Genomic DNA, 18,160 nt, shown 5'->3' on the forward strand with positions numbered 1-18,160 from the left:
CTGTTTAGATTGATGATTTAGGGGCTAAACATCATATCTTTATACTAATATGCAATGATGTCAGTTTGTTTTTTTATCTTATGATTACTTGGATTAATTAGTATTCGCCAAAATTGTTCCAAGAACCAAAAAAAATTAAAACTGTGTTTTTGGTCGAACAGTTATACAGATATACATTTGCCTTATAGTGCAATTCAAACGAGGGATTATGAGGAACAAGAACAAGAGCAGCGAGTCAACCAACCAATGATCTTTAAGATTCAAACCAAAAATTTGAAGTCAGTTGATGATCAACCCAATTGACTTAGTGGTCGACAAGCAATTGATTATACAAAAATGATAAATGTTGTAAACGGTTTCCTTAAACTACTTCAAATTCAATTTGGGGGGGGGGGGGGGGGGGGGGGTGTTTAGGCTTTTGTGCTTCTATCAATATTATGATTTAGTTGTTCTTGATAATGAGTTGGTGGTGAGTTCTTAATAATATCTTCATTTTTGTAGGTAATCTTAACCGTATAACTAAAATTTTGTTATAAACAATGATAGCTAGGTCAATGATGATGCTCTTTTTTATCTTTTTGATTTGAGTTTGAAGGTGTTTTGAGTAAAACGTGTGTGTGTGTGTATATATATATATATATATATATATATATATATATATATATATATATATATATATATATATATATATATATATATATATATATATATGATTTACATATGCATTTTATTGTGTATAGAAGTTTTTTGCTTTTGTTGTGCAATAGTTGATAATATTAGACTTGATGTTATGGATGAGATGGCAATGGCTAGGGTCAAAGAAGGTTAATTTGTAACTCAAACTTATGTTAAAATAATAATAATAAAATAAAATAAAAAATCGAAAGGTAAAGGTGGATTCTTCCGGTTCTAAAAGATTAGGGTAGAATTGAATTGATACAAAATCTAAGGGAAATCGTTGTCAGCTTTTACCCATTAATATAAAGAATATCCTAAAATATCTAGAAATACTATTTTCAAAACTCATAACTCCTGGTATATATCTAGAAAAACTTAAAATTGGTATAAGATGGTAATAAATATGCAAAATTTCAATCCATCCTCTTAATTGTTGCCTAAATATTAAAGGAATCATCAAAGCAATGTCAATTTTCGAATTTAATCATGTGAAAACTAATGCTTCAAATTTTGGCTAAATGACAACACCATATTGTATTATTATTATTATTATTTATGTGGTTCAACTTATAGGCAAGTGGACAACAAAATTTATGGTATGTGTTTATATTACAAGTATTTTTACAAATAATGAGATATTTATCACTTGATTATTATTTGTATTTTTTTTTTTTTTTATAATTTACTAGGAAACATATAAGTTTGAAATTCAAATTAAGGAAATCTCTAGAAATTTTTTAAAGTTTTGGATCAATTTATGATGTGATCCTAAATTTAAAAAAAAAAAAAGAAAAAAAAAAGAAAAAAAGAAACCGGTTATTAATTTTTTTCATTAATGAAATTTAATTTAAGACTAAATCAATAACTTGACTCAAAATTTTTGAGATTTTTATTGAAATTTCTTTTCAAATTAAGACCCAAATTCCACAAATGTAAACAAACTCAATTGACCATCCTTCACTTTCAAATCGTTTCTTGTTTCATGGAAGAAGTTGTTTTAGATCCAATTGGATTATGCTCTTCTGTCCTCAATGTAACTTATTTTATTGGAACCATTGGAATTTTATCAATTAACAAGGTGCTAGAAAAATAAAACGCATTAAAAGACGGAAATAACAAGAGTTGGATTTTAAAGTCATTTAACCCAATTAAGTTTCAACTTATTGCTTTTATTAAAAATCCAAAAAAAAATGTAGAAAAAAAAATCTTGTCACAAAAATCGTCTTCATTATTTCGACCGTTCTAAATAAAATAGTATTTTTGTAGATCAAACAACATCTAAAGCAAGGATCACCTCCTCAAAGCACTTTTCATGCACCACATTAGATGATGAATAGCATGCAAAGTTAACCAATTTGCAACGAAAAAAGCGACCAAATCATCATAGCTAAAGGGCAAGTGATCAAAACATGATTGGTGGTTTCAATGTTTGAGCCACAATTAGGACATAGAAGGGAACCGATGTCAATCCTTCTTTTGTCGATTTGATTTTTATATACATTTAGTTCAGTCTAAAACTCCAAAAAAAAAAAAAAAAAAAAAGACTTATTTAATGGGGATGAGCTCCTTCCAAATGATTGAATCGTTACCAACCAACAATATGCCAATCCACCCCGCCACATGCTCATCTTTAGTCGAATAAACTCCAACTTCCTATAACTTACCTTGTTATATGTAATGATAATATGCTTATATATTTTTTATAATACTATCATATTTATACTTTTATTTATATTTCTTTCCTCATAATACAAATATACTTACATTTTTTATGATATCAATAATTTTGTAAAATATAGTTTATATTTCACGTAGAACACGATTAGATATTTTTTGCTAGTAAGATATAAGTTTCTTCATGACCGACTATGAGGATTTAAATATCATCAAATGCTTTGGACGAACCAGAAAAAAAAATCTTATTGTTATTATAAGTTTTTTATTTTTAAATAAATATATATATATACATACATAACATAATAAAAAACTTACCCCCCAAAAAAATTAGGCCTAGCATCTTCCCACTTTGTCCTTCCTTTGCGTCACCATGAGTTTCTTTTTTCAATGATAGGTAATAACCATATAAGTTTTAAATTAAACATTGATGACATAAAAAAAATTGTGAACATATGATATTATTCCATTTTAATCTTAACCTTTTAGAATTTTTTTTATCACGTCAAAAAAACAACATTATAATAACAAGAGGAGCCAGAGGCTAACAAAAGGAAATGAGTACGCATAGAGACAACAAAGAAAAGAAAAAAAAAATAGAAAGGCAAAATACTCCAAGCAACCCAACACAAAATATCAATTTTATCCAACAGAAGAGAAGACCATTGCCAATATGTGATCCATCATCTTCATCGAACACGGTTTCTTTTGTACCTTTTGGAATATCTAAATCTTCTTTTGAGTTTATATACAATATCATGTGGATCGTACGATATATGCGTGTTAAATGTTTATTGCCAAAAGTCATGTAATAATCACTACCATGTTATTCTAAACCATTTTTTTTTCTTTTATTATTGAAAGTTTTCTAAAAATTACCATTGTGTAATCCTAGTTACCATTTTATAGAATACTAAAGGGCTTATAAATCTTCGGTGATGTTTGTTTTCTAATGGTTATAGTATTTGTAGTCTTTTCTATTGTATGTAATACTTATGCGTGAGGAATGATTTGAAAGGGTAATATATATTATGATTTATATATATTTAGTCACTGAGTTTTTTTTTCGTTTATATTTACCCTTTCAACTTGTTAAACCGTACACATTCGGTCCTTATAACCGATTACTCCAGGTTAATCGAGAAAAAATACTTAATAATGTAATATATTTCTAATTTTGTATATATTTAGTTCTTAATATTTTTTTACACATTTAGTTATTAATATTTTTTTGTTTTAAAATAAGTCATTTTTGTTTTTGTACTCATTCAGTACTTATGAATGATTTCTTCAGATTTTTCTCAGGACATCTTACATAGGACAATCATTGATGAGGTGTTGAAGGCTGTTGATGTTTATGTTCATCACGTTCTCGATTGTTTAGTTGTGTAGGTCTTGTGGTTTGGCTTAAGTGTTGTGTTTTTAGCGTCGTAACTTCTTTATACGTTATCAGATTTAAAGATTTTTATATCCACGTGTTCATTTTTGAGTTTACTACAACTTTCGATAAAATTACTCCAATTAAAATGTAATATATTTTTACTTACGATATTTTAAAAGAAAAAAAAAAACATTCATACATGCATCAATAAAAAAAAACGTATGGTATAAAGATTGTTAGTAAAAATATATTACTTTTTAACTGAAGTAATCTAAATGAAAGTTGTAGTAGATTAAAATATGAACGTGTGGATATAAAAATCATTAAAATCCAATATCGTATGAAAAAGTTATGACGTTCAAAACACATGACATAAGTCACCAAATAGTCGAGATCACGATGAGCATAAACATCAAAAGCCCCAAATATCTCATTAATGATTATCTCACGTAAGATATCGTTAGAAAAACCTTAAGAAATTATTAATTAATACTGAATGAGTACAAAAACAAAAATAAGTTATTTTGCACAAAAAAAATATATTAATGATTATATGTGTACAAAGTGAGAAATATATATTACTTTATTAAGTTATTTTTATCGGTTAATCTAGAGTAAACGGTCATAATGACTGAATGTATACATTTTAATAAATTGAATGGATAAATAAAGACAAAAAAACTCATTACTAAACGTATAAAAATCAAAAATAATCATTATCCCTTGTTTTTATTTTAAAATTTGCATCCTAAAATTTATTACGTTTATTCAAATAAAATAAAATCAAATGGGATCATTGTTTGCCCGCAACAATATCAAAGTCATTATCACCACCACTCTCATCTTGGAAAACTACCACGTTCCAAAACTCAATAAGAATTATGTTTAAATTCAAAACAAATCAACCAAATAATTAAGCAATATATCCTTCAACAAAAAAATAAAATAATAATAACTTTAAAAATTTAAAGTTTTTCTATTTTTTTTTTAAAGGTTTCAAAAGGAACTAATCAAAGTCAATAAGATAAGGGCTATACGTTATATCATAAATAATAGATAAATAATTTGAAGTTAGAACCTATTACTTAAGAATTAAGTTTTTCAATCAATGGTTAAGTTTTTCTTTGGTTATTATAGTAGTAAACAAGAAGCCTCCACTTCTTGAAAAACATAATCAATAGGTGTTGAAGTTATTGAACTAAACAAATGCCACACAAGTACAATAAGCCAATAAAAAGTATTAATATTAAACCATGAGGGTAAGTGTTAATAGAAAGTATTGATATTTCTCTTATAACATGTAAAAGGCTTTTCATTTTCTTTTTAAAGTGTCGTATTTGTTTTTAAATTTCATTGTCAATTTTCGGCTGCCATACATAGCCTTGATCATGGCAGTTTCAGGTGGCATTCGAGTGTCGCCTTATGCTTTTAGAAAGAAAAAAAAAAAAAAAAAAAAAAAAAAAAAAACAACAACAACAACAACGTTCTTTTATATGTATGTAATATGTATATATTAGTCACACACAATTTAATAATTTAACTTTTTAGTTGCATGGGGTATTATTTCTTTTATAATATGGCAAAACTTTATATCCTCATGGAGGATTAAATACACACTAATAACTTGTTTAATATTTCGTAATTACAACTTTTCAGTAGAAAATAGTTGATTATTGGTAATAACAAAGTATATCAATAGTTTGTTGTAAAACCTAGTCGCAACTCTCGATTAAAACCACATAAGCTATTCTATAAAATTAAAAAAAAAATAATGATCATTTATGTAATATTGTCTATAATAAAATATTTGCTAAATTTTTGTACGTAGTAAATGTCGAATATTGAAAGAAAGAATAACACAAAAGACATCAATTTTTTATATTTTTCCGATATGAATATTTTGTTTTTCATTTTTGTTGAATAATGATTATTTTGCAAACTAACATGGTATGATCGATCGTGTGTCACTATTTTGTCACATCATATTATATGTGTCAAAACTGAACAAAAAAATCTAGTGATTTTTGTGATTGTTATCCAAAATTGAATATTTTTGTCTAGTCTTGTAATAAAAATAATGAAATTAAGCACTTATTGAGCATGTGAAAGGAGTTGCTAAAAGTAGAGTATAATTTCAAAGGACGATTGTTTTTTGATATGAAATACAAAATGTTCTGATTTATGATGGAGTTAGTGGAAGTGACGACGTGTAGAACCAAAAAGATTTTAATTGATTTTGGCCATCATTCCCCAAATCTCCTAGTGAGTGCGGTTATGTAGGTTTAATCGCAAGACCTCACAATATACAAAGCGGCAAAGGGGTAGTTAGGGCACCATGGGTATGTCCGAACATGAAACATGAATTATGAAAAATATATCTGACTTGTCAAGTTCAAGAGGTTCATGTTGGAAAAAAATCAACATATTTAACTTTTTTTTTTTTTTATGATGAAACCAAATGGTACAAAAATTATTGCATTTTGAATAACTATCATACAAGTCATTACCATTTAGTTTTTTGCTTTTTTTTTTCTCAATTTTTTACATCATGTGACAGCCACTAAATAATAACAATTCATAATATCTTTTCAGCACCATGTAATTAAAGACAGCCACTAAATAATAACAATTCATAATATCTTTTCAGCACCATGTAATTAAAGAATCACCACCAGATGATCTAAAGTTTAATGGAAAATAGCCAAACGCTTAGCAATTTTAAAAAACACGATCTGTCTCTCTCTCTCTCTCTCTCTCTCTCTCTCTCTATATATATATATATATATATATATATATATATATATATATATAGGGTTAAATTATTTTGTTTTTACTAATTATTGTATGTCAGAATGCACAGATCTGGACCATCGGATGAAATATAATCAAAGGTTATGATTTAAGGGTCTATGATAGTAGAATAGGATAGCATGTACCATATAATCATATTAATTTCAGAATAAGGACATTTTAGTCAATTAACCTATATTAAAAAAGGAAATTTACGGATTTTTAGGGATGACTAATTCCTTTATTTTTTAAAAATTTGAATATTTTAAATTAATTCAAATTTAAAAATCCGATTTTATTCTGTCAGAATGCTAGATAGCCAACTATAAACTAGTAAATATATTTTTCGATTTTATTCTGTCAGAATGATAGAATGTCAAACATAAACTAGTAAATACATTCTGAAAGAATACACAAATCAATTCTTGAACTAAATAATATAACAAATAATTACATTGTATGATTGTGATTCATTGAATAATAACAACATTCTGAAAAAAAAAAAAAACATCAAAATCTAACAAAAACACTAATCTATTCTGAAAGAATATTATTTTTAAGCAACACTTTATACATTGTAGCATAACACATCTGGTATAATACACTCTTATTCTATATGTTTTCTTCCTTCTCCACATCAATGTTAGCCTCTTTAAAACCTGAATCCACAAAGAAAAGATAATCAAGTCTCAAAAATTAAACAATTCAATGCATTCTAATAGAATACAACAATAAAAATTCTTATAGAATAAACTATTCTTGCATAATGGTTTTGAATATTTTTTACCTTCTTCATTCTGAAAGAATAGTAGCCTTCTTCAAACTAAAGCCCTCTTTATTCTAAAAGAATATTACCCTCATTATGAAAGAATTAGTTTTAAATAACTCAATTCATACAGAAAATGTATCTATTAACAATATAAATTTGCAACAACAATTTCATTATGAAACCAAAAAACCAAACATCATAATTTTAGAGGAACATCATGTCAAGTAAACAATTTAACCATTTATAAGTATGAATTATTTTATTATTTAACAAATTTAATAATACACTTACAAGTAAGAAAATTGTTATAGTATAAATTGTATATATGACAATCAATTTTTTGTTATAGATTCCAGGAGCTTAGCAAACCACCATATAATACATAACATATATTGTTTGATAAATAACCTTCAAAACTACAAAAGCAATCATAATTCATTAAAATATACTACCTTTTAATGGGTTAGAGCAAATCATTATATGTAATGAATCGACGATCGCAATATACACACTAACAAAAATTCAATCAGATGCCGATTAAATTCAATTACAAAGACCCGATTAAATTTTAAATCAATTACAAAAAGCCATATACAAAAAGGAATTGATGATACCGTGATATATAGGATTTCGGCCGACACAGCCTCCTAGTTTACAAGGCGACGTCTTCCATTGGATTTGCTGATTTCTAGCGTGTTGTTGATTGAGTCGCCGGTGGCCTAGGGTTTTAGATGGCATACGTGATTCAATAGGGATATGGCGGAAGAAGCAGGCCACAGACGTTAGTCTCTTGATGATGGAGGCGTCTGTATCTTTGGAATGGTTAGGGTTAAACGAAGAAGTTAACATAAATATAGGTTCAATCTAGAAATTCGAATTAGAATTAGGCGATGAGGAAATAATAAGTCAGTGGCAGTGGCTATAAGGACGGAGGATGGTGTCGTCAGTGGCTACGTCTGATGGTATTGACGGATACGAAATCACAGATTTGGTAGATGAGAGTGTACGTGCGTATGTGGAGAAAACGGTGGTTATGAGGACTTTCGTGATTTAGGGTTTGATTCATGATTGATCGATTGTAGAAGAAGAAGCAAAATCGGTGGATTAGAAAGGATGGTGAGTTCTATTTAGGGCTAATGTTCTAAATTTATATTCGCAAGAATCAGGAATATTAATTATCTACCATAATTAATTATGCAAAGATTACAATAATACCCTTAAATGATTTATTTAATGATTTATTTTTTCCTAAATTCCTATTGGTGCATTCATGCACACAATAGTTGCTAGAAACATTTGAACCTAACTCTCTCTCTCTCTCTCTCTCTCTATATATATATATATATATATATATATATATATATATATATATATATAGATTCAGACATCGTGTTTTTTAAAATTGTTATTAAAACATCCTAAAAATACAACCTAAAAATTTCATTTTTAATTATTAAATAACCATAACTATTTAACCAATTTCATAACAAAACATAAATCATTGTATCAAATCGGGTTTCTTGTCAACACTCATATTAACATCTATCAGAGTATAAACATCTCAGGATAAACAAATGATGTGTGCACTGCAATCATCCCGAGCTCCTCTTTTGAAAACCGAAGTATCTGAAACCAAAACTGAAAATTGTAAGCACGAAGCTTAGTGAGTCTCCCTATACTACCACATATCATACTCATAACATGCAACTAGGAGATACGGGCCCTGCCCACACTCATGGAGATCCAGTCCCCGCCCACACTCCATTGTCTAGGAGATTCGGGGCCCACCCACACTCCGATGTCTAGGAGATTCAGGCCCTGCCCACACTCCGCTGTCATGGATATTCGAGTCCCGCCCACACTCCAATGTCTAGGAGATTCGGGCCCCGCCCACACTCCATTGTCTAGGAGATTTGAGCCCCGCCCACACTCCGCTGTCTAGGAGATTCAGGCCCCGCCGACACTCCGTTGCCATGGAGATTCAAGCCCCGTCCACACTCCGTAGTCTAACATGCATACAAGTATCACACACACAACGAATATATCTAATTATATTAAACAATGACATATCCATAATATGGTATTACGAGATTCGGGCCCCGCCCACACTCAACTACTACTGTGAGATTCGAGCCCCGCCCACACTCGACTACTACTATGAGCTTCAGGCCCCGCCCACACTCAGCTACTACTATGAGATTCGGGCCCCGCCCACACTTAGCTACTACTATGAGCTTCGGGCCTCGCCCACACTCGAATAATAATAAGATACGGGCCTCGCCCACGCACACATACATAAACAAACATATACAAGTATCACACACACAACAAGTATAGCAATCCAACAATCTGACTAATATATATATATATATATATATATATATATATATATATATATATATATATATATACTCTGATAATAATGAGATACGGTCCCTGCCCACACTCAAATACTACATATCACATATACGGGCCACCCTTGGTTCCTTAGACTCGTTCCTACTAAAGGAAACTCACCTCGTACTGCTGAAGTCCCGCGAATGAATCTCGGGTTGCTAGCTAACAAATCTCCAAGCTGTCAATATCAAAACAAAACCCAATTAACTATTTGGGCTTCTATTACATAACTCTAAAATCCCCACTTAGGGTAAAAGGGTCATTTTACCCCTAACCTAGCTTGGTCCAAGATTAAGGCGCAAATCATACTCTAAAAGCCCAAAAGTCAAGTAATCAACCAAGGCCCAACTATGGCCCAATTTTCCAAATTGGGCCCAAACCCCTCATATGATCTTACCTTAAGGCCCAACCATTTATTCTGGTCCAACACATGGTAATCCAATGGTCTAATAGCTCATAATCATCAAGACCCCGCTATGGCCTATCTATGGCCCAATTTTCCCAACTGGGCCTAAGCCTGTCCAATGGGCCTTACCCAAACGCCCAATCCAAATATTTTAGTCCATATACTTGTTAATAGTTGGCCCATCAAGAGTCCATACATCTAGGCCCAACGGAGAGGCCTAACTCAAAACCCAACAAAATTAGGTTTTTCACATGAAATGACAATTATGGTTAAATAGAAACATTTAACCCGTTAAGGACTTAATCCATTAAGTCCATCAATCTACTAGGTCAACCATACAATGTAATTGGGCATAACTCAATTTCAATTCCAATGGCTCATAAGACAGGTCCCGATAGGTCCAAACCAACAAACCTAAAATTAGGTTTTTCTAAACCCTAATTAGGGTTTCTAACCCAAAAACAAGCCAACCAAGTCCAAATTAATCTTTTAGGTCCATTAGTGGTTCTATTAGGTCGGGCACCACCCACTACCACCGCAGGTAGTGGTGGTCAACGGTGGTCCGCAACGGCAGCCACCACCTCGCGGTGGTTGTTGAGTTCTTAGGCCAAGATCATACCAAAAACACTCCGAATAATAGTCCAAACGCACCCAAATGCATACAGCCACCGAAGATGGTGGCTAATTGTGGCAGAATGGCGATAATGGGTGGTGGTGGTAGGCTTTCCGACCACACAAACATACATACAATCCCATAAAACTAGTAGAAGCAATTACACACGAACATACACCTATAAGCGCACCCACAACCACTTCCCACGGTGGCTGGTGGCAGCAAGTTACGGCAGAAACAACAGCCAATCGGGCGGCGACAACCACAGCCGGCATATCCGACGTCAAACCATCGAAATGAATGGATGACGAGAGAAAATATGAGTTGCAGGTGGACTTACCATGCGACGATTCCTGACCCCCACACGATGACGATGCAGCCTCCTTCGGTCGTCATCGATTTTACGGCTGTTCTCGACATCATCGGCAGCATCGGGAGTTGTTGAGGCAGCACTCACCGACAATTCAACCACTTAGCGGTGCAGTCTGATCAGAACAACGACGAAGGAGAGGTGGTGGTGGCTGGGTGAAAATAGGGTTAGGATTTGGGGAGTAATAAGGTGATGAGTTTTGATCCTCCATCCATTCTCACATGACTTCCATATTGATGCTTTTAATCCCTCCTCCCTTTATTCTTTTCAAATAACATCCAAAATTTACCATACTGCCCCCATCACTACAAAGTTCTTTCAATTTGAGTCCAAAACCTACCTAACAACCCCCGACCTAAAAAAATCGTTACAAATTGAATCCAAAAGTTACCATTTAGCTCTTGGTTCCCAAAATCTATTCATAATAGGTCCGTAATTTACCAAATCCACCCTAACTTCAGAAATTCTTTTAAAAATAGACCCTTAATTTACTAAACATCCCCCAACCTTCCAAAATCTTTACAAATTAACCCAAAAGTTACATTTTAACCACCACATTTCCAATTATGACTTTTTAACTCCCGAAGGCCAACGCCTCGCTAAATTATTCCCCATTTAGGGCTACTACTCATTTAATTTTTATTTATTTATTTATTTAATAAACGGGATGTTACAACTCTCCCCCACTTAAATTAGATTTCATCTTCGAAATCATTCCTTACCATCCCTTACATGCCAGACAACTTGAACGTCGTGACCACAATCCTGAACATAATCTAGCCTTTCCAATGGAAGCAAAAAACATCCCTCAAAGGATTCTTAAAAAAAAAAACTGAAGACGCATGAATTCCTGGCATCATGTTCACATTACTCAAGTTGATGTCCGAAGTCTCAATATGGTTTGACTTCCCGACAGACCGCCCATATAGAATCATTATAGCCGAATCCAGTCCACTTATCTCTCAACTAACTACTCAACTTCTGATAACTCGAGGTTCCCACTAGAAAACAGAATTACAGACCCAAATACCCCTGCATATTACTTATACTTGGCCAAGGATCAGATAATCCTATTGTGAGGGACTTAGCATAACCCAATCCATTTGTGACTCTGACGACTTTCTGATCTAACTGATCAGGTCAATGCGTCGAACCCTGACATCACTAAATCCAAGGCTAGAAGTGATTGCTACATGACCACCGATAGCCTTATATCACAAACGACCTTAAGCAGTCTATTGCTTCCCTTATCTCATAACTGTAATGGCGTTCCTTCGATCTTATCAATAGCTCAAACATGTCTAATTCATCTGGGGAAATCAGTAAACCAATATGTGGGTTTGTCACGCCCTTAGTGCTGCACCCGAACTGATGGGTATCACTGTTCCTTCCACATTCTAACAACACGCTCATGATATCTATTATCCTTGTGAATGCTACGGCTACACCCGCAAACTTACAACACTCTAGCACTATCTGCCAACCTTGTGAATGCTACGGCTACACCCGCAGACTTACAACACTTCTAGCACTATTTGGCTGCTAGTGAATTCTACGGCTACACCTGCAGACTTACAACACTTTCTCACACTATAGTGAATGCTACGGCTACACCCGTAGACTTACAACACTCTCTCACACTATCTCAGTCGTTGATTACCAATACTAACACATCCAACGTCGAGCATACATACGACCTTGCATCCCAAACTGAACTTGTATCCTGACTAAAATCCCCAACCTGATACCATAAGGCCTGTTATCAAACACCTCGAGAACACGATCTCATTATTGGCAAGTTTTTCGAACTTCCAACTCACATTGTTCTCAATCTACATAGCCACTTGGACTGTCTTTCTTCCTGACAGGAATGTAAGACTAGTCCCAACTTCAATGTTGCTCTTGCTTATGAACTCATGGACGATTCTCCCCCACTTAGATTCAACTAAGTCTTCACAATACATGAAAATTGAATAATTCCCAATACTTATTACTTTCCAACGATCGATTACCAGCTCTTACCCACTGGTGCTCCATTACTATCCGATCAATAACGATTACTAAGATTACTGAACCCTGACAATGTTGTATAACCGTCCTGTGGAACCCTGACCGCAAACCTTCTACATAATACCCTTGACCCGATCCCATCCACAAACCAAGATAATATTAAAAGATCACGTCTCGCCAATAGGGAACAACCTTTTATTAACCACTAATGATCCACGATATGAAAATCGCATATTACATCCTTGGAAGATATATCCCAGCCATTAACACTGACTAAAGCACTAAACTGCCTGCAACACTGAATTGACTAAAGCAATAATTGTCTGAAGCACGAAGCTGATTGATGCACTGAACTGCCTGAAACACTGAACTGGCTGACGCATTGAACTGCCTACAACACTGAACTGACTGAAGCACTAACTGCCTGAGGTACCGAACTGACTGATGCACGGAACTGCCTGAAACACTAAACTAGTTGAAGTAATGAACTACCTAAAACACTGAACTGTCTGACGCACTAAATTGCCTACAACACTGAAATGACTAAAGCACTAACTGCCTGAGGTATTGAACTGATTGATGCACTGAATTGCATGAAACACTGAACTACATGCTTCATCATTTGTTCAATCAATACGACCCCACTGGTCTCTGATACTAGTTGCAGTCGCTATCTCAGACCATGATTATCCCGTTTCCTCTATCCCAACCGCCTATCTAAACCAATCTCATGCTCTCAAGTTACCCTGATTACCCTATCGCCCATCTGAACAGATGTTATCTGACCCTGGAACTTAGCGGTCACCCTATCAGCGACACGCCCAAAGATGTTGGGTAACTTCTTGTAACGCCCGCAGATCCGGGCTAGTCAATTTAGAGATAATAGGGGTCGAAAACGACTTTTCGACAAAAGATTATTTAGAATAAATAGTATTAACCAAGTTGTAGAATATGTATCAAGAGTTATGTACATATAAAGAGCGCCGAAATCCAAATTATAACGAAGAAGTTATGACCCGTCGAAGTTTCGCGACGGAACTGACACGACACCGGGAAGACGTAAATAGTGAGTTTATGATAGAGTGACTTTTAGCCTTATTAGTCTAAATGAAAGGCGTATAATATGTTAACCTGAGAGCATCCATAAAAAGAACGCCCAAATCTGACTCCGTATGAAGAAGTTATGATTTTTCGAAGTTTCAGCTTAGCAGTGTACGACCCGAAACTCGAATTTTAGTTCGAGCGGTTTTTGGCCTATGCGACCTAAATGAGAGTAGAAGATATCATTAATAGGAATTCAATGGTAAAAAGACAGACGAAAACGGAGTCCGTGTGAAGGAGTTACGAATTCTTCGCGATCATTTAACAACCTAAACTCCTCCTGCTATTAAATTTAAGATTGGTCGAGAATTAGCCGACGGAGTTTAAATAAAAGTTGTAGATCTTGTTTTTACCTATGCGTGGATATAAATAACGTCGAAAACGGAGTTGGTATGTGAAAGTTATGAATTTTTAAAAATCGGATGATTTCCACCATGTGTGTGATGCCACGTGTTAGCATCAGGCTGTGGTTGGTTGTAGCCAGCCTGGCTCATGATGTGAATATAAAAAATTCACGATGTGAACCTTCCTCCATCCTCTTATAAATAGAAATTCCCTTCTTCTACATTCCTCACACCTTAACCCTTCATTCCTCTCTCTATACTCTCTCTCTCTCTAAGCCCTAACCCCCCCCCCCCCCGAAAAGCCTAGGGAAGCCCCTACCACGAGGCGGGAGCCCCGGAGCGCCTGACCGCTCCAAAAAGAAGAGCCTCCGGCTTAGAAACTCTGCTTCGGCGGAGCCCGGTTTCCAAGGAAACCCACTGTAAGTGAGCTATACCTACTCTATCTTTAGTATAGCTTACGTTTTAATATAACAACGTTATTAGGAACTTATAATAAGTATTTAGGCTATTATTATGGGTTATATGATGCCGTTATAATATATTTTTAACTACTCGCGATACGGGGTTCCGGTTTGGAGGGTTGCTTGGGTTGCTGGATTCAGTAGTGCTTATATGCCAAAATGATCATGCCCACCGGTGTTCCATGTCTGGCCTCGTCTGTATATAGTGGGTTAAAAGTATTATGTCGCGCTTATATAATAGTAATAATAGCTAGACTATTAATTAGTCTCGGTGAATAATACACTAAACTCTAGTGGTAATGATACTAGGTTTTGTCCGAAAGAAATTGTTTTGAGATAACGAAGCGTTGTCCGAGTACAGAGTCACCACCTAACCAGGTGAGTGCATGGTATTTTTCATCTTACACATAGATATGAAGTATTTAATATATATTACGTGTTGTGAGTGCATAGTTACTTTCATGTTACACATAGATATTAAGGATTTAATATAAGTTACATGTTGTGAGTGCATAGTTACTTTCATCTTACACATAGATATGAAGTATTTTATATAAATTATGTGCCATGTGTGCATATTATCTGGATACTTGTTGTCTATGCTGGATAAATGATTTTATACATGTTTTAAATGATTTAAACTATATATTTATTTTATATCTACAAATATGTTGGGATAAAACATGGGTAGATGAAATAGTTGATGTGTGATGAAATAAAATGATGAGAGATAGGTGATGATAGGAAGGTGATGATAATTAGGTGAGGATAGATAGGTGATGATGAATCGGTGATGTAGGATGAAAGTTACTATAACCTTTTCCGAAAATTTGGAGATATAGTCATCTACCAGAGTATAGATGGCGACCACAGACTATTATAGACAACCCCATGGAAACACCAACAGGCTCATAACCTGTAGGTGATGAATTACGAGTTCAGGCGATGTTGTAACTACGTATTAATTCGATGATACTCTAAACCCTTACTATGAATTACGAGTTCAGGCGATGTTGTAACTACGTATTCATGCGATGATGCCCTAACCCTTGTTGGGCACGTATTGAGGGTGTAATCCCTTAATCAATAATGTCTATGTGATGTAGGCGATGATCCTTATGGAGAGTCCTTAGGAACAAATATATAAGGAAATGCGATGTAAGGATATGAGAGACAAATATGATGTAGGAGACGACCTTTAGGATGAATCCTTAGGGAAGGTACTTAGGAATAAAGAATATAATGGGGATGGATAATTGGGTTAATTGTTTGATGATTAAACATAATAATTATATTATTGTGGGTTGAAAGACCTATGTACTCACCATGTTTCCCAACGTGACCCACTTAGTTTACGTGTATCACAGGTGACGATGTGAAGTTGCATTACACTGAGAGGTTAAGGAGATATATATCACTAGTGTAAATGAATGTAAGTTCTGTTTATGCTTATGTTTATGTATTGATGATGACATCCCAAATGTGTTAAAATGAATAAAAATACATTTCTTCGGAAATGCTTTGATAATGAAATTATCATGTTTTTTTCTGGGAGACAAGGTGCCTGGCTCCAATCTTGTACTGAACTCTTCCAAAGACAAGGTGCATAACCCACCCCTGATCATTAAGCTGCCTGGCTGTCGGGCCCGAACCAGATCCCTTACCGGAATCCATACTACTAACTGGCCTATCATGTAATGTCACCATGCTCGAAGCATCCGTATCAAATCATCTGAATGCTCATCATATATCGAGGGATCACATATACTACAAGTTCCCCAGTCTCATTGCAGCCTTCCTTGATTCGAGTACGGATCCTCTGCTTTCAGTAGTGCGGGCCCATACTACCTTCCACATTTATCCGTACTTTCCTCAAGAGCTGCCTTGACTGTACCAAGTCCCTTCTACTAACACTGCTCCCAACACTAATCTCATCCTAGGCTTGCCCTAGGGTAATCTCTTCCCCATCCAGTCCTCAACTTCTGGAAGACTTCCCATCAATGTCAACAAGTTCCTCATGAATATAGTCATATGCAACAGAGATCAGATATTCCTTCGAGTAAAAGAGTCATCCTTAGAACGATTAGACTCAAACGAGAGCTGCGCAATAAGGATAAGTCCATCACTCTCAGATTATCCAGCCTGTGCCATATATGACCTAGCATATTCACTTAATAGCTAGCTCACATTGCTAAGAGTCCTACAAAGAAAAAATCAAGCAACAGTCAGACAATGGAAAATCTAACCACATAATCCAATCAACTGCTCTATCCTCTACTAAGGAAAGTGTACTAGCTTGCGATTCATAAAGCTCATTAACATAAAATAGGCAAATAAGGCATCCTTCCTAGATCCTTAGTGCTAATCTATCATGCAGTTCTCATAAACATATCATATCATATCATAACACACTTGTATGGGTAATTTGGGAGAACTAACTTGAGTTAGGCTGATTGCATGCACCACAACCTTTTTCTCTTGTTCAAATTTCTTTTCGCTTTTTCTAATACCGACTTGAAACATCCCAAAAATACAGCCCAAAAATTTCATTTTTAATTATTAAATAACCATAGCTATTTAACCTATTTCATAACAAAACACAAATCATTGTATCAAATTGGGTTTCTCATCAACACTCATATTAACATCTGTCAGAGTATAAACATCACAGGCTAAACAAATGGTGTGTGCACTGCAATCATACTGAGCTCCTCTTTTGAAAACCGAAGTACCTAAAACCAAAACTGAAAACTGTAAGCATGAAGCTTAGTGAGTCTCCACATACTACCACATACCATACTCATAGCATGCAACTAGGAGATACGGTCCCCGCCCACACTCCGTTGTCTAGAAGATTCGGGCCCCACCCACACTTCGTTGTCTAGGAGATTCGGGCCATGACCACACTCCGTTGTCATGGAGATTTGAGCCCCTCCCACACTCCGTTGTCTAGAAGATTCGGGCCCCACCCACACTCCGTTGTCTAGGAGATTCGGGCCCCGACCACACTCTGTTGTCACGAAGATTCGTGCTCAACCCACACTCTGGTGTCACGGAGATTCGAGCCCTGACCACACTCCGCAGTCTAACATGCGTACAAGTATCACACATACAACCAATATATGTATTTCTATTAAACAATGACGTATCCATAATATGGTATTAC

Source organism: Lactuca saligna, chromosome 8 (assembly GCF_052625555.1).
Source record: "Lactuca saligna cultivar CGN05327 chromosome 8, ASM5262555v1, whole genome shotgun sequence".
Classification (NCBI taxonomy): domain Eukaryota; kingdom Viridiplantae; phylum Streptophyta; class Magnoliopsida; order Asterales; family Asteraceae; genus Lactuca; species Lactuca saligna.